The sequence below is a fragment of the Mustela nivalis genome (genome assembly GCF_964662115.1).
Source record: "Mustela nivalis genome assembly, chromosome: 7".
NCBI lineage: Eukaryota > Metazoa > Chordata > Mammalia > Carnivora > Mustelidae > Mustela > Mustela nivalis.
The window spans coordinates 112,043,457-112,065,579 of record NC_139026.1 but is presented as its reverse complement, the minus strand read 5'-3'; positions in this window follow the sequence as shown (position 1 = coordinate 112,065,579).

Here is a 22,123-nt window from a genome sequence, read left to right as displayed (position 1 = left end):
AAGTTTTGTAAATTCCCAAGTCTGTCACTGATAAAAGCCTTTTGTAGATTAGTAACTTGATCAAAACGGAAAAGTTATGTAACACCAATTGTTATACTATCTTTGTTTCCATCTTGCATTGTAATAACACCCATCTTAACTCTATTTAAGACAAATCATTGCCAGATGGATTTCTGGCAAGTTACAAAAAACAAGTTACAAAAAATTAAGGTTTATTTACCCCAATTCAAAATTATTAGGAATATAATCATAGAGGTTGAAGTATTTAAAATATTGAACCCAAAATGTTTTATTAGGTAAATTCATGAATGCTGAGCATTCACTGTTAAAATATACTAATACTATTGATAGACTGGTAGAAGCCTAAAATCAAATATTTATTAAATATTTATATCCATATCTTTTCATAGCTTGGTAATTCATTTCTCTAGCATTAAATAATATTCCATTGTTTGCATGTACTACACTTTCTTTGACCTTTCACTTATGGAAGGATATCTTGGTTGCTTCCAAGCTTTTGTCAGTTATGAATAAAACTACTATAGACATCTTTGTGGGTATAGATTTCATCTTCTTTGGATAAATACCAAGAGCTGCTACTGCTGAATCATCTGGCAAGAATATGTTTAGTTTTGTAAGAAACTGCCAAGTTGTTTTCCATTCTTTATTCTCAATAGACATGGAAGAACATTCCTGTTGCTCCACATCCTCACCAACATTTCGTGTTCTGTTGTCAGTGCTCTGGATTCTGGGTATGTACTGGTGTCTCTTTTTTGTTTTAATTTGCATTTTCCTGATGACATATGATGTGAAGCATCTTTTTATATGCTTATTTGCCATCTGTAATATTTTCTTTGGTGAGGTATCTGCTAAGGTCTTTGGCTCATTTTTAATCAGGTTTTTCCCCCATTGTTGAGTTTTAAGGGGTCTTTGTGTATTTTTGATTAACAGTCCTTTGCCAGATGTGTATTTTGCAAATTTTTTCTCATAGTCTGTGCTTTGCCTTTTCATTCTCTTGGCATTGTGTTTCACAGAGTAGACATTTTTAAATTCAGTGCTTGTGCTTTTGTAGCTAAAGTTATTGCGAAAACCAAGGTCATTTAAATTTTCTTCTATATTACCTTCTACATGTTTCATGTTTAGGTTTATAATCCAATCTGAGTTAATTTTTGTGAAGAGTGTAGGATATCTGCCTGGATTTATTTTATTTTATATTTTTAGATTTAGCTTCACCATTGCTACAGAACCATTTGTTTAAAAGATTGTATTTTGCTCTCTTGTATTGCTTTTGCTTTTCTATTAAATATAAAATATAATTGATAATATATATTCTGTTGCTTTAATCTAGTCTTTCTGTGGTATTACAATATCATGCTTACAATTATCGTTATGGTAAACTTTTTTTAAGATTTTATTTATTTATTTGACAGAGAGAGAGATCACAAATGGGCAGAGAGACAGCCAGAGAGAGAGATGAAGAGAAGCAGGCTCCCTGCTGAGCAGAGAACCCAATGTGGGACTGATCCCTGGCCCCTGGGATCATGACCTGAGCCGAAGGCAGAGGCTTAACCCACCGAGCCACCCAGGCGCCCCATCGTTATGGTAAACTTTGAAGTCAGTCCTCAGTCTTTGTTCTCCTTCAACACTATGTTGACTATTGTGAGTCTTTGCCTCTCCATATAAACTTTAAAATAAGTTTGTTAATATTAAAAAAAATAACTTGCTGGAATGCATTAATTGTATAGATAAACTTGGAAACCAGTGACCTCTTGAGCTTAGCAGGAGATAGACCATGGACATCAGTTGTCACAGTGGTGCCTCTGGCAGAACCTATTGCAAATCCCTAGGCAAAATGAGAGTTCCTGGCATTTGTCTCCATAGAAATCTGCACTAATCTTCTAACAAATTCTCAATCCTCCAAGTGCACCCATAATCCTCCCATCAGTCTCTTCATACCCCTCCAACTGACTGATGCCTGTTCTGCCCCATCTCTCTGCCCTTCAACCACACTGCCTCCTTCTTCCTGTGGAGACCTCTCATGCCACCTGCCTCAAGCACAGGTGATTCCCATTGATGGGAAGACCCTCTTCTCTCCCCATCTCCCCACTCCAGTTATTCCCACTTATTCGTGAGCTCACAAGCCCCATGGTACACACTCTCCATGCAGCCTGCTCTCTCTTTTCTAGCACTGGCCTCCGTTTCTAGCTGTCCTTGTGTCATGGATGTCCCTCCCCAGCCAGCCTCCAAGCTCTCCTTCCCTTTAGCTCCAACACCTGACACAGTGCCTGGCACGTAGTAAGCCCTGGCTAGCTTCTAAGAGCCTCACTGACGGACTGAAAGCATTTTAAATATGTCACCACGTAGGCTCCAAACTGTAGGCAGAAAAAGCTTTGCCTGGATTGACATTTTAGAGACGTATTCGTCAAGTTGGATGTGTTCACTGACTTTACCTTGTAAAATTAAAAAAAAAAAAGGACCTCTGTATCGCTTCGCATCTAACGAAGGCACATGTATACTATTAGACCACGTTATGAGCTTAATGGAAGGAGACAAGATGTTTTCGCTAAGAAAATGTATAAGACTGTTGAGGTCAAGTGGGAGGAAACAGTCCGTTTGTTGGAGCATTGCTATCTTACTGTATTACAGCCACTCATAAAAATCTGACACGGGGTGAGTCAGAATTGTCTGTCGGAGATGAGTTAGATCTGGCTCATGTTCCTACAGACATGAAAACCAGAAACGAAGAAGGAGGCTTTGAAAGCGTGGTTTGAGGAGGCGGTGTGGTTCACTGCGATGAGCTAAGTGCCCAGGGCCACCAGCAGACATGCTGGCCTGTATCCTTCCTTTGTTCTGGGGTCCCTCTTGCACCATGTGGTGAGGCTGGTGGCTGGGAGCAGCTCAGGACAGGACCCGGTGGCATCTTATTTCTCCCACCCTCCTGTGTGCTCCAGTGGGCTCCAGTAGGTCCCAAGGGACAGCCTGCCTTCCTTGAAAAGCCCAGTAGCACTGGGAGCAGAAACTGGGGCCAAAGAGTGAGCACCCTGTTTGACAACCTGGACCAGCCACCTCTTCTTCAGATGCAGGGGGAGCCCTGGCATGCTGACTCCTCCCTTCTCCCTTTCCCCTTTCCTCTTTCCTTCCCCTCTCTCCTTCCCTGGTGGTGCCCTTTCCCAATGCCCACTTCATCCCTTTTCCTTTCTACATGCCTGTCTTCTAGAGTTTCTTCTCTTTCCTCCCCATTACTTCCCTTCATCTGAATCTCCTCTTTGGTCCATTTTTCCCTGCTCTCTGCTCCTCCTCCTCTTCCCTGGCCCCTGTTCAGCTCCATACTGAATGCAGGCAGAGCTGGACTAATATGCTCACTTGCTAGCTCAGCCACCCTCCAGAGAAGTCACTCTTTGGTGGCCACCTTCCTGACCACCTGGTCGCTTCTCCACTTGTTCAGATATTGCTCTGAAGTCTGAGGAGGACAGAGCGGGGCTGCCACAGAAGCAGGCCAGAGGAGAAACCAAACCATGTGTCCACACTGTCCCCCAGCACTGGTGCTCTGAGAGCTTTCGGAGTCCTCAACAGGGTTAGGATTTAGGGGCTTCTTCAGAACCGGGAGTGAAAACAACCATAGGTCAAAAGAAAAGCTATGGTCCACACAAAAATAATAATCACAAATGAAAACTATGTTAACTCTGAAGTCCCAAAGTCGAAGAATTGCCTTGAATCTGTCACTAGAAAGCACCCAAGGCCTCACTCTCTGGGTTCTGGGTGCCCTGGGAATGGCAGGAGGCTCTGACATGCACGTGGGGGCGCCGAACTATGGGGGCTAGCCTGCCTGCTGGGGGGGGGGTACCTCCTGTGGCGCTGTCCTGGCCGGACCCCCTGCGGAGGCGGTGTGGCGCGGCGTCCGGGGTGGTCCTGGTCCTGGTGCCCTGGGGTTGGCGGGAGCCTGGGCCCCGACCACTCCCCCCCCCTTCCCCCGCTCCTGTCCTGAGTTTCTGCTTCAGGTGAGGGCGCGTCGAGGTGTCACTTTACCTGTGAGCAGAGGGTCCTCCAGAGAAGCCATGGGGCAGGGAGGGGCAGCAGGCGACAGGAATGAGAACGGGACACCGCGGCCTCTGGGGCTAAGCTGGAGCGTGGGAGCGCAGGGGCAGCGAGTATGGTGGATCCTGCAGTCCCGAATGGGCTGCAGCACAGCACCCTGGCGCTGTGCGCCCCTCCTTCCCGCCTGGGCAATTAGCAAAGCCCCTTCTCCTGGCCACCCCCGACCCGCCCCCGCCCCCTCCCTCCTGAGTCCTCTGAGAGCTCACTTCCAGCTTTGGAAATTAGCAAAGACCCTTTTCTGCGCCGGCCCCGCCCCCTCACTCCTGAGGACTGAGCCCTGGCTGGGGTGCAGGGCTATGCCCTAGCATGCTGCCCCATTGCCAGCGCCTAAGCTGGGCAGACTCATACCCTGGCTCCCTGAGCGGGTGTCCACGGGCAGCCTGGCTGCGAAAAGATCATCAGTCCTAAACGCCAGCTGCACTCTTGGGTCAGTTTGCTGGCTTCCAGATTGCGCCCAAAGCCAGGAACCAGCTTCCCCAGCACAGGCCTGGGCTGAGATGCCTGCCTGGGATCTGTCTGAGCAGTCTCCTCGACTCCAGGCAGGGATGGCACTTCGACCTGGATGTTTGGGTTTTTGGTTTGTTTTTTTGGTCATTGGTTATTACATGACCTCCAGGGTAGGTGCTCCACAAAGGGAGTGAAAACAGGACGCCTGATATATAAGCATATGGCCATTCTAGAAAAATAGCTTGGGGTTCTCTCGGAAACGCAGCATTGGTCCTTGCACTATGGTTTAATAGAAAAGGGATTATGCACCAAGTTACTTAAATGATCATAGGTTGAAATCGTTTACTGAGAGTAAATATTTTAAATAGTTATATTTTAACTAAATCTATCATCAATCATAAATCTATTACACGAAGGTTACAGGCAATTTAAAAGCAAGAGCACTCTCTTCAGGGTTTTAAATAATCCCTGTCTGTCTTGGCACATGAGAATGCAAAGATAGGAAATGGTTTGTAAAAGATCATATAATAGCTTTTACTAATTCTATTTATTTGACAGACAAAGATCACAAGTAGGCAGAGAGGCAGGCAGAGAGAAAGATGGGGAGGCAGGCTCCCCGCCAAGCAGAGAGCCTGATGAAGGGCTCGATCTCAGGATCCTGAGATCATGACCTGATCCCAAGGCAGAGGCTTAACACACGGAGCCATCCTGGCGCCCCCAGATGAAATACATTTCTGACTTAGAAACTTCAGATAGAATTTTTTTGTCCATGATGACAACTGAAGAAAATGTGTCATCCCTAAACCTAACCTTAAACCCTACCAACACTGAAACCTAAGCTGACCTTAAAGCCCAAACTAGAACCCTGAATCCCAAACCTGGAATGGAACCCAAAGCCTGTACCTGAGCCCTGGATCCAAGCCCTGAACCACGAACCCAAACCCTAAACCAGACCTCCAAGTCATGAAACCTGATTCCAAATCTCAGCATGAAGTCAAACCCCAAATTTGACCTTGAATTTTATCCCATAAGCCCTGAGTCTTAAAGCGTAAATCATAAACTTAAAGCCCTAAACTATAACTCTGTTCCCTTGTCCTTCACTCTAAATCCTCACCCTAACACTAAACCCAAAGCCTGATTAGAACTCTGACTAAAACCTGAACCTGAACCCAAATTCAAACGCTTCACCACACTTTGCTTATGCACTTGCCATTGATGGATATTTGCAGTTTCTACCTTTTGATTCTTGTGAACATTGTTTCGGTTGGGGGCTAGGGTTAGGGTCTTGGATTAGGGTAGGGTCCAGGCTTGAGACCAAGTTGCGGTCAGAGTGTGGGTCTGCATCAGGGCCATGTTCAGTGACACTGTTTGGGTCAAGGACTGTTGTAATTCCACATTGTTTCCAATTCATTGTTCCTTAGCTATTTGGGGGGAAGTTGGGGGGTATTGGGCTCCATGCAGCTTGAATTTCTGGAATGAAATGGCGTCAGCTGGACCCCAGGAGGGAGCAGGACCTTCCACTGAAGGGTGAGCTCCCACAGTCCTGCACTGCCTTGCACCGCCTGCAGAGGGCGCCAGACCCCAGCTCCCGCCCTGTGCCCAGGCTGCACAGCCACATCTGGGACCTGAGCCCTGCCTCTTCAGGACCCACTGTGGAGACTTCTGGAGAATGTGCACACGGGATGCTTCAGTGTGTTTGATCCCACACCAGGACAATGTCCTGCAGAACCACCACATAACCTGAAATGAGGACATCATTACAGAACCCATCCAAGGGTTAGTGTTAGGAACCAGGGACATGGCAGGACTGATCTGAAGACCCCATGGAGAGCTGTCTCGGTGGCTGAGTTGACAGTGGAGGTGAGGGTGGGTGTCTGGCTCTGGCTTTGTGTCCAGGAGTCAGCTCTGTGTGGGTGTGTACTCAGCTAGGCATGCAGATTTCTGCTCCTCTGAATCCTTTCCGGAGTTCCAAATGGCACAGTTTCCTTCTGGGCGGCAGGCTGATTCCTCTGGGATTGCCCATGTGTCCCCAAATTGTAGGGCACCTACTGCAAGGCCTTTGGGGTCAGAATCCTGAGAACTAAACAAAAGGTTATGGTTAGGGCCCACCACATGGCGGGCCCGATCTGCCAGCACTCTGTCCATCTTTCTGGGGGAGGGGGCAGTCGAGGGATTTGTTCAGGGTGAGTGTCAAGCTCCAGGTTTGCATCCAGTGGCCTGCTGAATATGGGGGTGTCCAGATGTAGGAATGCAGATTTCAGTTCCTCTGAATCCTTTCTGGAGCTACAAATGGCATGGTTCCTTTCAGGGTGGCAGGGTGAGTCCTATGGTGTTCCTCACTGTCCCCAATCTCTGAGGCTTTGGAGCCAGGCCGTCGGGGACAGACCTCTCAGGACAGAATCTAGGCTTAAGAGTTTGTGCCTATGGGCATGGCTGCACTGATCTGAAAGCACTGTGGCGAGGATCACAGGGGTCTGAGTTGAAAGCATGGTTCAGGATCAGTATCAAGGTCTGGGTTTGTGTCCAGGGGACCGCTGAATGTAGGGGTGGTCTCAGATGTCCAAGACGATTTCCCCTACTCTGAATTCTTTCCAGCATTCCAAATAGCCTGGTTTCCTTCTGGGTGGCAAGCTGAAATCTCTGAGATTTCTCAAATCTTGCCATTGCCCTTGCAAGGGCAAGATACTTTTTACAGTAAAAGAATTCACCAGATGAGCTGAACAGCAGAAAAGACACAGCTCAGGAGTTAATCAGTGAACAGGAATATCATGCCAAAAACTTCTTTGATAACACACTACAGAGCAAGGGATGATAGGAGAGAAAGCTGAGATATAAAGGACAAACCCTCCAACTTTCCAACATCATTCCCTACTTGTTTATTTCCATTGCTGTCAGCTTCTTCCCAGTCAAAAATAAGTCACCTGAGCCAGCCTTTTTACTTCCTGAGATTGGGGCACTGCAAAGCCCACCAGAGGGGCCAAGGGCACCCCTGTACCTGCTGAGCTGAGCCCATTTGTACCTCAACTGTGAGAAGGTACCAGCCTGTCCCCCTGGTGCTCCATGGTCTGTGGCAGTCCTTCCTTCTGGACCCTGCTTTGCTGCTCTTTTTTCGCTAACCCTGGTCTCAAACTAGGGATTGCTCCTGGAAGAGGAACTCAGGGAGATGAGGCTCAGGAGGGTCTCCCTGCCTGGAATCTCCATGTGAGGAGTGCGCAGCCAACAGATTTTGCCCAGGGACTTGCAAAATGCAGAGAGGCAGATTTCTTTTCTCTCTTTCTCTCTCTCTCTAGCCTCATACTAACCAGGAGTTCTTAGAACTTTCTTCAGTGACTTCTAGGTGTAGCTTGGCCACTTTTTCACAGATAGGCCACTTGAGCATGATGAAACAAACGTATAAGCAATTACTTTTAAAAAAATAAAAAGAATAAGCCAATGCACACAGACCTTTGACAGCAGCACAGGACGCTCAAGGGACCAGAGTCCCTACCTTGGGCAATAGTGGTAGAGGCCGGGTTCTGCCATGCAGTTTCCACGATTGCAAATCCAGACATGCAGAATCCTGAGGGACAACCTACTAACTGCAAAAGAGCAAAAAATCATCAGGATTCAGAGAGTGGAAATCCATTTGTACTGGAAAAGAAAGAAGTAGGCTTGCTGTGAATCCAGCAGGGAGGACAGGCATAGATAAAGGCTGGTGTATGGGTCACGGAAACTATTGTTTCTCAAGGGTCCTGCTGTCTCTGTAAAATGCTATGAGGACTGTCTCTTGGGGACCTCCTGCTTTCCTACCAGTGACACCCCCAGATTCTGCATTGCTAGTCCCATGGATTCCTGGGGATACCCAGTTGATAAGCTACGCTGTCCTCATGACAACACTTGCTAATGGACTGAATGTTTGTGTCTTGTCCCAATTCAGATGTTGAAGCCCTGACCCTCAAGGAGTGCCATCAGGAGGTATGGGCTTTGAGAGGTGGTGAGGTCATGAGATTGGAACACTTGTGAATGAGATAAAAGCACTTCTGAGAAACGACCTGAGAGATTGTTCTGCCAGCTGTCATCCATGCAAGTCTACAACAGAAATATGGGCATTTATAGATAATGAAGCAGTCTCTTGCTAGATATCAGATCTCCCAGGATCTTGCTTTTGGACTTCTCAGTCTCTAGAACTGCAAGGAATAGTACATGTTTTGCTGTTTCAGCCACCCAGTCTGTCATCATTTGTTGCAGCAACTTGAACTGAATAAAGCAGAGCCCAAGTCCTGGTTAATCCCTGCTTCTACTCATTTCCCCTCAGAAAGAGCTTCTAATCCAGAACTGACCTCTGCTTTCCATACACGTGCTTCAGACTCCTTCTGTGAGAGCCCAGACTTTGTAAAAGACTCCTCCCTCATGGCAACCAGCATTCTGTGACTCCTGAGGACTGTCCACCCTGACTGTATTGAGTTAATCAATCTGATTTTGATTCTGGAGTCCCAGGATCAAGGACTGCATCAGGCTCCCAGCTTCATGGGGAGTCCGCTTCTCCCTCTGACCTTCTCCCCTCTCATGCTCTCTCTCTCTCTCTCTCTCAAATAAATAAATAAAAATCTTTTAAAAATCTGATTTTAACATACCATAAGCTTGTTCTTGCTGGTCTTTGGAAGATTAGGCATTAGCCCTTCGGAGAAAGTTCTGAATGGCTGCTTCATGAAGGGGTGAACTGTGTCCCCAAAGTCTCTTTTTGCTGCCTTCTAATCACAGATGCTGAGACAAATCCTCCCAGGTGCTGGTTTTTCAAAGCACTTAATGCTTTGGCTTTGAAGTTCCTCACCTGACAGTTCTGCTTTAATCAGTTTGTGACAAAACAGCCAATTGGTGGTGGATGCAAAGTGCACTGATAAAGTTAAATGCCTAGAAGTAAAATGGCTATTTGTGTAACTGCAACATATTTTGCATTTAAAAAAATTTTCAAACTATTTTCCAAAGTGGTTGTATCATGATATATGCCAACAACAGTTTAGATTTTTTGTTGCTTCTCAATCTAACTCAGACCAAGGACAATTAGCCTTTATAATTTTAGCCATTCTAATAGATACGTAAGCATGTCTCATTATGATTTTAATTTGTATTTCTTTAATGTCTAAATTTTGAGAAATTTGTCATGTGCCTCTAAGCCATCCATATACTTTTGGTGACATGTCTCTTCCATTATTTCCTTCACATGTAAAATTGGATACTCTGTTTGGTTATTAGTAAGGTTTTTTATTTTTATTCATTTTTTAATAATCAGAGTAGATATCCATTATCAGATATGTAATTTGGAAATCGCTTGTCCATCTTTACAGTTTCTCAATGGAGCTTTGATAGCTGTGTCTTTCAAGAAATATGCTACTTCTTTCCTGGTACACGGAGGTATGACTACAACATTATCAATGTTGACCTTTGCAAAGAAAATCATTGCTTAAGATATATGTAGTCTGCAGTTGTTGGGAGTGTTCACCATCCTTGCATCTAACTCATCTCTCACTGCCCACACATTCAGATATAGGGGAATATTGATTGACAAAATATTAATTGCCAAATAACACTAGTTGGAGAATAAGAAAAATGCAGGCACCTGATTATATAATATTACATAAATAAAATATGTTTTTATAAGTGCTATTAGAAGTAAATTCCTCAATACTTGAATCACACAGAATGATGAAATCCTAGATTTTTTTTTTCTTGTATTTACTAAGAAAATGATCATGCCTCAAGTATATTAAAATGGAATAGGGAAAATTAAAAATTGTTTTAAGATGATTTGCGTGTGTTGTGCGTATGTGAGAGAGAAAGTGAGAGAGAAAGAGAAAGAAAAAGAGAAAGGGAAAGACAGAGAGGTGGCTGCAGTGAATTGATGAGTTGGAGGATAGATTTTAAAGTTTTGTCTTTTGCTTTCTACATTTCTTTTTCCTTAGTTCAAGAGAACAATCAGTAATATCTCAGAAGCCTGCTGGTAACATCAGCAGAAAGAATTAGAGGTTCCCAGAAAATTAAGATGACATATAGTTTTCCTGACATAAGAAAATCATTTTTTGTCCCCAGCTATTTTCAATGATCTATACCCCACCTGTGTACTTGCCCAAGCACACTTCTTCCAAAACTTCCTGGGAGGTTCTTACAAAGAAATGCAAAAACCTCACTCCTTAAGGATTTTGAGGGAACAAGGCAATGGGAAAACTAACAGTCACCACCAGACGAGGAAATAGCCTAAGCTATTGAGACAATAAATCAGTAGTAAAACTCCTAGTGTTATTTCAAAAGCAATCAAGGCCTTGCATTCCTTGTCCCAGAAAATGAGCCCAAGACCCCATCTAGTTTATATCTGCTCTTGAAGCCTGCAGAGTCCCTTTCCCTTGTCCAACAGTTACCTCTGCTTTATTCTAACGTTGACGTTTCTGCCCTCGGTGGAATACAAGCTTCATTCAGGTGAACATGCAATACATATTGCACAAATACATATGTGGATGTGCATGCATCCACAACCTTATGACCAACCATACACGGGATAATAAAACTCTCCCTTCTGAGTATTCTTCTTAAATACTAAATAAAAATCTCTCTCCTGTTCAAACAGTCAAGGCTTTGGAACTTATTCCCTGTGATCTCCTTGTATGTTGTAAACAAAGATTCCTTTGTTTGACAACTCCACCTGTTTCTGTGATTCACCAAAGACTGACCTCAGTTAGTTCAGTTGCTGTAATGGCTTTCACTACTCTGATTCTACCTCTGCAAGTCTCCAAATTTAACTATTTTATCTCCCAATTCCGCATGTTCTTGGCTTTAAACTGCAACTCTGAAGAGAAGATTTGCTTGTTTAAAAAAAAAATCAAGAAAAGGGAGTAGTAGTCAACATTGTTACTTTGAACTTCCTGCCCTAAGGGGCTCTCCTGTTCTTTCTCTTTGACTTCCTGGACTAAAACGACAGAAATTTGGCAATACATCACTCCCCAATCCAGATTACTGCCAGAACAGTTTATACTCTTAGAAAAATATTAGTTTAAAAGATCACATAATTAAATACTTAAGCATGTAGTGTAATATAGTGGTTTACAAGAAATATATTTTGGTCATCTGAATATTTGGTTTTCAACCATGGCTACTGACTCACAGCTCCTAAAACTCTTGGGGTTTCCTGTGATAAGGGTGAGAGAGGTGTGTTTGGTTATGTTAATGAAGTGACCTTCAGACCTCACTCAAGGCAAGGGCTGTTTGCCTGAAGGACCAACCACTTGGTGAAAGCCTTCACAACTTTTTGCCCAACGTGCCTCCCCTTCCTCCCAATACAGGATTATCTGGGGAGGGAAGAGGATCTGGAGATTAGATCAGCAAATGACAATGATTTAGTCAGTCATGACTATGTCATGAAGCCTCCACAGAAAACCTGAAAGGACTGGGTTCAGAAAGCTTTTAGTTTGTTAAATGTATGAAAAGGCAGGAAGAGTGGCAGTCTTACAGAAGGTAATAGAAGCTCTGTGCCCATTCTCCATACCTTGCCCTGTGCACTTCTTTATCTATCTATTGATTTAAATCTTCTATTATATCTTTTAATAAGCTGGCAAACATAAAGTAAGTATTTTTCTGAGTTTTGTGAGTCCCTGTAGCAAATTAAAAGAACGTAAGAAGTAGGCCACTGGGACCTCCAACCTGTAGTTGCTCAGTCACAAGCACAGGTAATAACCTGGGGCCTACAGTGAGACTGGCATCTGAGGTGGGGTTGGAGATAGTCTTGGAGGACTGATCCATTAACTGATGAAATCTTACACTATGTTCAGGTAGATAGTGTCAGAATTTAGTTGAATTCTTGGAGATCCTGCTGTTGTCTGAAAATTATTTGGCATTGTTGGTATGATGTCCTAAAGCCCAAAAAGATATAGCTACCTCAAAATAAGAATACGGTTGACAGCTTATATATAATAAGTGAGTATTTCAGGGATTTAAAATATACCCAATAAATAATGTAAGGAAATAAGGAAAGATTTTGAAATAAAAACAAGAATAAGAACCTAGTGGTACTAATAGATTAAATATATGTAATCTAGTTGAATTAAGAATACAATGGATAGAATACGTAATGGATTCAATAGAGATAAGAAGTCACTTAAGGATATAGTCATCTGGATACCAGCAAAGCATTAAAATTATCAATATAAAAGAGGTGTAAGATGTAGGTGATGTGTGTGGAACAAAAGCTAGAGAAGAAATTAGATTTCCTTACTACTCATAGCCTGTTGACAAGTCCTTGAAGCTCCTCTGGGGACTCAGCTGCTTCCATGTGGACACATCCACTCAGGGCAAAAAGCATTCTTAGTCCACCCCCCAGGATACTGAAAATCTACTTTCACATGTAAAAATTACTTTGGAAACTTCTTTATCTCTACTCCCCACCCCTGCCCTCAAGATATACATTGGCAATCATCTCCCAAGCATATACCCACTGATATACATCAGAAGAGTCTCTTCCCTGAGTTTTTACTAAATAGTAATAAATGACCTTTCCCTAACAATAGCTAGCCCCCTCAAGGTCCTGGAAACCTTGTTTATAAAATACCTTGGAGGCTTGTGCTATCCCTAACCTCCTCCCAAATTGAAAGTATATAATCAGCCACTCTTCATGACCCTCTCTCTCTACTCCAAATAAATAAATAAATATTTTTAAATAAAATAAAATAAATGACTTTTTTTAAATGAAAGAAGAAAAAGGAAAGAAATATTTGAATATTAATGTACATCTATTTCTCAAGCATAAAATAGTCAAGACACTGGATTAAAACTTACATACAAGAAAAGAAAGAAAATATTCATAACTATAGTTGACTCTATGAATCCCAAACTAGGGCATACATACCAAAGACACACAAAAAAAATCACAAGTGTTAGAGAGAAAAAAAATAATTCATTAATAAAGAAACAAGAATCAGACTGACAGAAATTTTTTAAATAACATCAGATATAAAAAAGAATGAAGTAATAGCTTTATTATCTTGAAAAAAAATCGCAAATGGAAACATTTAGATCCTTATAAAATGTCATTGGCATAGGAAGGCATAATAAAAAAAATATTTTCAGGAATACAGACCACAGATAATTTGCCTTAATTTGTGTAAGCAGCACTTAAATACTAATATTATTTTAACAGTTAAAATATACTCTATGACCTTTGAGGTTGGGGAAAAGAGGATGACCAAGTCATCTTGAAATAATTCAGTTTTATGAAAAAAGTAAAAAGATCAAAAAAAAGACTTGTAGAAAAGAGAGATAAAACATATGCATAATAAAAATAAATAAATAAATAAACAGCTGGAGTGCCTGGGTGACTTAGTCGGTTCAAGTGTCTGCCTTCAGCTCAGGTGATGATCCCAGGGTCCTGGTATTGAGCCCTGCATCAGGCTCCCTGCTCAGTGGAGAGTCTGCTTCTCCCTCCCATTGAGAAAAAAGATTTGACTTATTTATTTGAGAGAGATAATCTTTAAATTTTACTTATTTATTTGAGAGAGAGTGAGAAAAGAAAAACATGCACACAGCAGAGGGAATAACAGAGGGAGAGGGAGAAGCACGCCACTGAGCAGGGAACCCCCTGCGGGGCTCTATCCCAGGACCCGGGTATTATGACCTGAGCTATAGGTAGACACTTAACTCAGGTACCCCAATAAATACAATCTTTTAAAAAAAATAAATAATAATAAAAATAAATAATATTTCAGATAGTATGATTTTTTTAATGTAAGACTTGGTATAAAAACAGGATGACATACTTGTCTAATTATAGCAAAACACTTTGATAAGTTTAGATGCAGTAGTACATAAAAAATTTAACTTCTTTCATTAACTGATAATTTAATTAGATTAAATTAAGAGACATCAAAATTTAGGAATCTAATAGTCCTGATCTATTAATAAATGTAGCCATCCTGACCCCAAAACAAGAGTCTTCAGTAAGTATATAAGCATAAGTTGAACATTTACACAAACAGGCCATTATTTAGGCCAGAAGTATATGCCAATAAATTCCTAGAGTTAAATATCAGGCTATATTTTCCAAGAATAAGGCAATAAAATTAGAAAACAATGACCAAAATATTAAATTCATATAATTGGAAGTTAACTTCATACCTAAAAAGAAATAATACAGCTAATTCAGAAATTTTTAGAATTACAGTACTTTGGTAATATCAAGTCTCCAAATGAGTAACGGACAGGTGGGGCTAGCAAGAGACTCGTGGGAGGATTAAATCATGGGCCCCTGTATCTCAGGTGCAGTCGAAGCAGTGGATTTGGAATTTCAGTTTTTCCACAACATTCCACCACAAGCTGGTTAGAACTGTGCAAAAGCAGGAAGGGAAGCCCCAGTAAAGTGGACTGGGGATGCCAGAAGGGGAGGCTGGAAGGGGGCGCCTGGTGCTCAGTGCCCATTACAGACCCCACATTGCAATCCCCCACAGGAGAGACTCACCAATTCCAGGCCCCACACGGGAAGCTGGAGGTTCATCTCCTGACTTTTTGTAGGAGCTTTGCAGCTCAGCTGGTGAGAATTCTCCATCACCCTGCCTTTCTCCAAGGGACTTTCCTTCAAGCACCCTTCCCAACTTCTTCCTCCTCCATGAAATAATGTTCCTCTCCTTTGTTTCCCGCACTTGCCTGTGATGGGACCTTAGCTTGCTCAGCCCAGACTGCCATTCTCTGCTCTTCCCAATTAAACCCATGCTGCTGGTCAAATAACTGGCAGATTGAGTTTAAGGCCAATCGAACTAATAAATTCAAGAACTTGCAAGGAACAAAATCAATATGCACAAATTAGTGGCACTCCTAGGTGCTCGGAAGGAACCATCAGAAAGAGACTGCTGAGAACGATCTCATTTACACCTGCATCCAAGATAGCAAGATACCCGGGAGGCCCCTGAACCAAGAAAGTGACAGCCCTGCAACAATGACGACAGACAGGGAGGGGTACACACGGAGATGGGGAGGCACTGTGCTCAGGGAAGTACCCACACTGGGAAAATACCTACTCTCCCCAAAACCGGCTACAGAGTCCTCACTCTGGCTCCCGAAGTTCCGGACTCGGGCGCAAGCCTGGAGTGGGTGTGGACACGGGAAGGACCCCGCAGGGCTGAGGTGGGGAGAGCACAAGCACGGAAGAAGGCAGACGCTCCCTGACTGCAGACCATCTGAGGAGCCCAAGGAACCGAATCCGCGAGCACACAAACACAGACAAGGACCAAGGATCACCCGAGCCCAGAAAGTGGGGACCCCCCAGCCCCGCGCACAGCACAGCAGGAGGCCACGTCTCCTCTCACAAAACGACGGAAGCCCCAGTGTCTACACAGGGCGCCCTTTCTCTGTGGGGTCCTGAGACCACGAACCCCTTGACAGTCCACTAAGGGACTTCTCCTCACCTCCTCCAGCGTCTGGTCCTTAGGAGGTTGGACTGCTGGCAGTGTGGGCGCACCTCCAGAACGGGTCCGGTCATTGTGGATGCAGAGCCACACCCTCCTCAGCTTGTCCTGTCAGGGTGGGAGGCGCCCCACATTCTCCAGAAGTCTCCACAGTGGGTCCTGAAAAGGCAGGGCTCAGGTCCCATCTGTGGCTGTGCAGCCTAAGCTCAGGGCGGGAGCTGGGGTCTGGCGCCCTCTGCAGGCGGTGGAAGGCAGTGCAGGACTGTGGGAGCTCACCCTTCAGTGGAAGGTCCTGCTCCCTCCTGGGGTCCAGCTGACACCATTTCATTCCGGAAATTCAAGCTGCATGGAGCCCAATACCCCCCAACTTCCCCCCAAATAGCTAAGGAACAATGAATTGGAAACAATGTGGAATTACAACAGTCCTTGACCCAAACAGTGTCACTGAACATGGCCCTGATGCAGACCCACACTCTGACCTCAACTTGGTCTCAAGCCTGGACCCTACCCTAATCCAAGACCCTAACCCTAGCCCCCAACCGAAACAATGTTCACAAGAATCAAAAGGTAGAAACTGCAAATATCCATCAATGGCAAGTGCATAAGCAAAGTGTGGTGAAGCGTTTGAATTTGGGTTCAGGTTCAGGTTTTAGTCAGAGTTCTAGATCAGGCTTTGGGTTTAGTGTTATGGTGAGGATTTAGAGTGAAGGACAAGGGAACAGAGTTATAGTTTAGGGCTTTAAGTTTATGATTTACGCTTTAAGACTCAGGGCTTATGGGATAAAGTTCAAGGTCAAATTTGGGGTTTGACTTCATGCTGAGATTTGGGTTCAGGTTTCATGACTTGGAGGTCTGGTTTAGGGTTTGGGTTCGTGGTTCAGGGCTTGGATCCAGGGCTCAGGTACAGGCTTTGGGTTCCATTCCAGGTTTGGGATTCAGGGTTCTAGTTTGGGCTTTAAGGTCAGCTTAGGTTTCAGCATTGGTAGGGTTTAAGGTTAGGTTTAGGGATGACACATTTTCTTCAGTTGTCATCATGGACAAAAAAATTCTATCTGAAGTTTCTAAGTCAGAAATGTATTTCATCTGGGGGCGCCAGGGTGGCTCCGTGTGTTAAGCCTCTGCCTTGGGATCAGGTCATGATCTCAGGGTCCTGAGATCGAGCCCTTCATCAGGCTCTCTGCTTGGCGGGGAGCCTGCTTCCCCATCTTTCTCTCTGCCTGCCTCTCTGCCTACTTGTGATCTCTGTCTGTCAAATAAATAGAATTAGTAAAAGCTATTATATGATCTTTTACAAACCATTTCCTATCTTTGCATTCTCATGTGCCTAGACAGACAGGGATTATTTAAATCCCTGAAGAGAGTGCTCTTGCTTTTAAATTGCCTGTAACCTTCGTGTAATAGATTTATGATTGATGATAGATTTAGTTAAAATATAACTATTTAAAATATTTACTCTCAGTAAACAATTTCAACCTATGCTCATTTAAGTAACTTGGTGCATAATCCCTTTTCTATTAAACCATAGTGCAAGGACCAATGCCGCGTTTCCGAGAGAACCCCAAGCTATTTTTCTAGAATGGCCATATGCTTATATATCAGGCGTCCTGTTTTCACTCCCTTTGTGGAGCACCTACCCTGGAGGTCATGTAATAACCAATGACCAAAAAAACAAACCAAAAACCCAAACATCCAGGTCGAAGTGCCATCCCTGCCTGGAGTCGAGGAGACTGCTCAGACAGATCCCAGGCAGGCATCTCAGCCCAGGCCTGTGCTGGGGAAGCTGGTTCCTGGCTTTGGGCGCAATCTGGAAGCCAGCAAACTGACCCAAGAGTGCAGCTGGCGTTTAGGACTGATGATCTTTTCGCAGCCAGGCTGCCCGTGGACACCCGCTCAGGGAACCAGGCTAGGAGTCAGCCCAGCGCAGGCGCTGGCAATGGGCAGCATGCTAGGGCATAGCCCTGCATCCCAGCCAGGGCTCAGGCCCCTGGAGTGAGGGGGCAGGGCCAGCCCAGAGAAGGGTCTTTACTAATTTCCAAAGCTGGAAGTGAGCTCTCAGAGGACTCAGGAGGGAGGGGGGCGGGGGCGGGGCGGGGGCGGCCTGGAGAAGGGGCTTTGCTAATTGCCCAGGCGGGAAAGAGGGGCGCACAGCGCCAGGGTGCTGTGCTTCAGCCCATTCGGGACTGCAGGACCCACCATACTCACTGCCCCTGAGCTCTTATGCTCCACCTTAGCCCCAGAGTCCGAGGTGTCCCGTTCTCATTCCTGCCGCCTGCTGCCCCTCCCTGCCCCATGGCTTCTCTGGAGGACCCTCTGCTCACAGGTAAAGTGACACCTCGACGCGCCCTCACCTGAAGCAGAAAACGCAGGACAGGAGCGGGGGGGGGGGGGGGGGGGGCGCAGGCTCCCGCCAACCCCAGGGCACCAGGACCACACCGGACACCACCGCGCCACACCCTCTCCGCAGGGGGTCAGGCCAGGCCAGCACTACAGGAGGTACTCCCCCCCCCCCCCCCCGCCAGCGGGCAGGCTAACCCCCATAGCTCAGCACCCCCATGTGCCTGTCAGAACCTCCTGCATTCCCAGGGCACCCAGAACCCAGAGAGTGAGGCCTTGGGTGCTTTCTAGTGACAGATTCAAGGCAATTCTTCGACTTTGGGACTTCAGAGTTAACATAGTTTTCATTTGTGATTATTATTTTTGTGTGGACCATAGCTTTTCTTTTGACCTATGGTTGTTTTCACTTCCGGTTCTGAAGAAGCCCCTAAATCCTAACCCTGTTGAGGACTCAGAAAGCACTCAGAGCAGCAGTGCTGGGGGACAGTGTGGACACATGGTTTGGTTTCTCCTCTGGCCTGCTTCTGTGGCAGCCCCGCTCTGTCCTTCTCAGACTTCAGAGCAATATCTGAACAAGTGGAGAAGCGACCAGGGGGTCAGGAAGGCGGCCACCGAAGAGTGACTTCTCTGGAGGGTGGCTGAGCTAGCAAGTGAGCATGTTAGTCCAGCTCTGCCTGCATTCAGTATGGAGCTGAACAGGGGCCAGGGAAGGGGAGGAGGAGCAGAGAGCAGGGACAAAGGGACCAAAGAGGAGATTCAGATGAAGGGAAGTAATGGGGAGGAAAGAGAAGAAACTCTAGAAGACAGGCATGTAGAAAGGAAAAGGGATGAAGTGGGCATTGGGAAAGGGCACCATCAGGGAAGGAGAGAGGGGAAGGAAAGAGGGAGGAAAGAGGAAAGGGGAAAGGGAGAAGGGAGGAGTCAGCATGCCAGGGTTCCCCCTGCATCTGAAGAAGAGGTGGCTGGTCCAGCTTGTCAAACAGGGTGCTCACTCTTTGGCCCCAGTTTCTGCTCCCAGTGCTACTGGGCTTTTCAAGGAAGGCAGGCTGTCCCTTGGGACCTACTGGAGCCCACTGGAGCCCACAGGAGGGTGGGAGAGGTAAGATGACACCAGGTCCTGTCCTGAGCTGCTCCCAGCCACCAGCCTCACCACATGGTGCAAGAGGGACCCCAGAACAAAGGAAGGATACAGGCCAGCATGTCTGCTGGTGGCCCTGGGCACTTAGCTCATCGCAGTGAACCACACCGCCTCCTCAACCCAGGCTTTCAAAGCCTCCTTCTTCGTTTCTGGTTTTCATGTCTGTAGGAACATGAGCCAGATCTAACTCATCTCCGACAGACAATTCTGACTCACCCCGTGTCAGATTTTTATGAGTGGCTGTAATACAGTAAGATAGCAATGCTCCAACAAACGGACTGTTTCCTCCCACTTGACCTCAACAGTCTTATACATTTTCTTAGCGAGAACATCTTGTCTCCTTCCATTAAGCTCATAACGTGGTCTAATAGTATACACGCGCCTTCGTTAGATGCGAAGCGATACAGAGGTCCTTTTTTTTTTTTAAATTTTACAAGGTAAAGTCAGTGAACACATCCAACTTGACGAATACGTCTCTAAAATGTCAATCCAGGCAAAGCTTTTTCTGCCTACAGTTTGGAGCCTACGTGATGACATTTTTAAAATGCTTTCAGTCCCTCAGTGAGGCTCTTAGAAGCTAGCCAGGGCTTACTACGTGCCAGGCACTGTGTCAGGTGTTGGAGCTAAAGGGAAGGAGAGCTTGGAGGCTGGCTGGGGAGGGACATCCATGACACAAGGACAGCTAGAAACGGAGGCCAGTGCTAGAAAAGAGAGAGCAGGCTGCATGGAGAGTGTGTACCATGGGGCTTGTGAGCTCACGAATAAGTGGGAGTAACTGGAGTGGGGAGATGGGGGAGAGAAGAGGGTCTATCCATCAATGGGAATCACCTGTGCTTGGAGGCAGGTGCCATGAGAGGTCTCCACAGGAAGAAGGAGGCATTGTGTTTGAACGGCAGAGAGATGGGGCAGAACAGGCATCAGTCAGTTGGAGGGGTATGAAGAGACTGATGGGAGGATTATGGGGGCCTTTGGAGGACTGAGAATTTGTTAGAAGATCAGTGCAGATTTCTATGGAGACAAATGCCAGGAACTGATAGGTCTTTGAAAGGTCACTCTGGCTGCCTTTTGACAAAGGGTTTGGTAAAAGGCACTTGCAGGTGTGAACACACCAGGTGGGAGGTGAGTGCAGGAAATCAGGTGAGGGAGCATGGGAACTTGGTCCGGGGGTATATAAGGGAGAATAGCCTTTAAGGAGTTCCACAAATTGGCACCAGCTGTGGCTTCATTACAGAGCTGGAAGGGGGAGGTGGGTGTGTCCTGGAGGTTACAGAAATTACATGAGAAAGGGAAGTCTTTTTAGATCTCTTTTTCAACTAGAGGAACTCTCACCTTATTGATAGAATTCCAGAGTGGGAACCAATGATATGAGGACTTCTTTGAAAAGTCTGAATATGTTCTTCAACATTTTTGCAAGTGACGAGGAGACCTTGACCTTAGGAGGCCTTGGCCCTCTTTGTAGCCAGAAAGATTTCACCTACAGATTTGGGTTCTCCCTTTTAAAGTCAAGGAGTCAGTCCTTCCAAAGGACACCTCCTATCATTTTACCCTCTCATCATACCTCACATGCTGGCATCTCCAAGACCCTCTGTACCAGGTTGAGAGTATCCACTTTGGCCGGGCTGGTCTTGCCAAGAACACCACCACAGGAAATCTAGAGCCTGTAGTGCTATTAATAACATCATCTAAGACTGTGTTTGCTGCCCTCATGGCTTCTTCCCACCATGACTCACTGAAGCTTTTAACACATTGTATCCATTAAGCTATAGTTCCCAAAGCTCATCTTCTCTAGTGCCATTAATTTTTAGGGGACCAGGCAAACCTTAAACTTGTCCCCCCTAATTGGATCCCTGTTCCCCCACAATGTATTTGAAAGCCTTTCACCATGATTCTTGAATGAGATCTGAGACCACTGCTGGTACCTAACACTTCTTGGCACCTTGTCTGTTAGGTTCTTGGAAGAGGAGATGGCTATGGAGGTGAGTGGGAATGGGAGTGGGAGGATTTCTCCCTTCACTTCGCTTTTTGTGTTTTCAAATAATGGGTTTTGAGGGGGCGGGAAAGTTTAACCAGACCATTTATTTTCCATCTCCCATCGATAAAATGTTTACCACTCCCCACTGGAAGAATTTAGATCTTTCCTTTGAATCTCCAGGAAAATCTCCCAAACCCAGACCACCACCATGGGGATTCAGCCATCTTCTGATTCACCTCCAGATTGTCTCCTCCTAACTGCTCAAGCCACAGGTTAAGGGCAAAATGTTCAATGCCCAAGCAATTAAGTGGGGAACACGTTTATCTAAGCAATTGCATGCAGCTCTCTATCTGCATACAGGGGGTCTCTCCCAAGCCTTTCCAACCTCAGCAAAAGAAGACAAAGCCGCAGCAGTCTGGGGTATATATCATTCATTCATTCCTGTGTTCAACACTCATGGCGGATCCCCACCAAGACAGTGGGAGAGCAAGGACTGGAGAAATCCTGGAAGCTGAAGTCTGAGGAGGATTTCAAATTCAAGTCAGAGATGAAAGAAACATTTGGACTTGGTCCTCAGGTACATGCAGTATTCTGAACTGAGGCTAGAACCAGAGACCATTCTAATGAAAGGCCTCTACAGGTGGGCTCTCACAGGTGGGCTCCAACTCAGTTTCGTGTATATTCATTCATGAAATAGCTCTTTGGGTCAACATGCAGAAG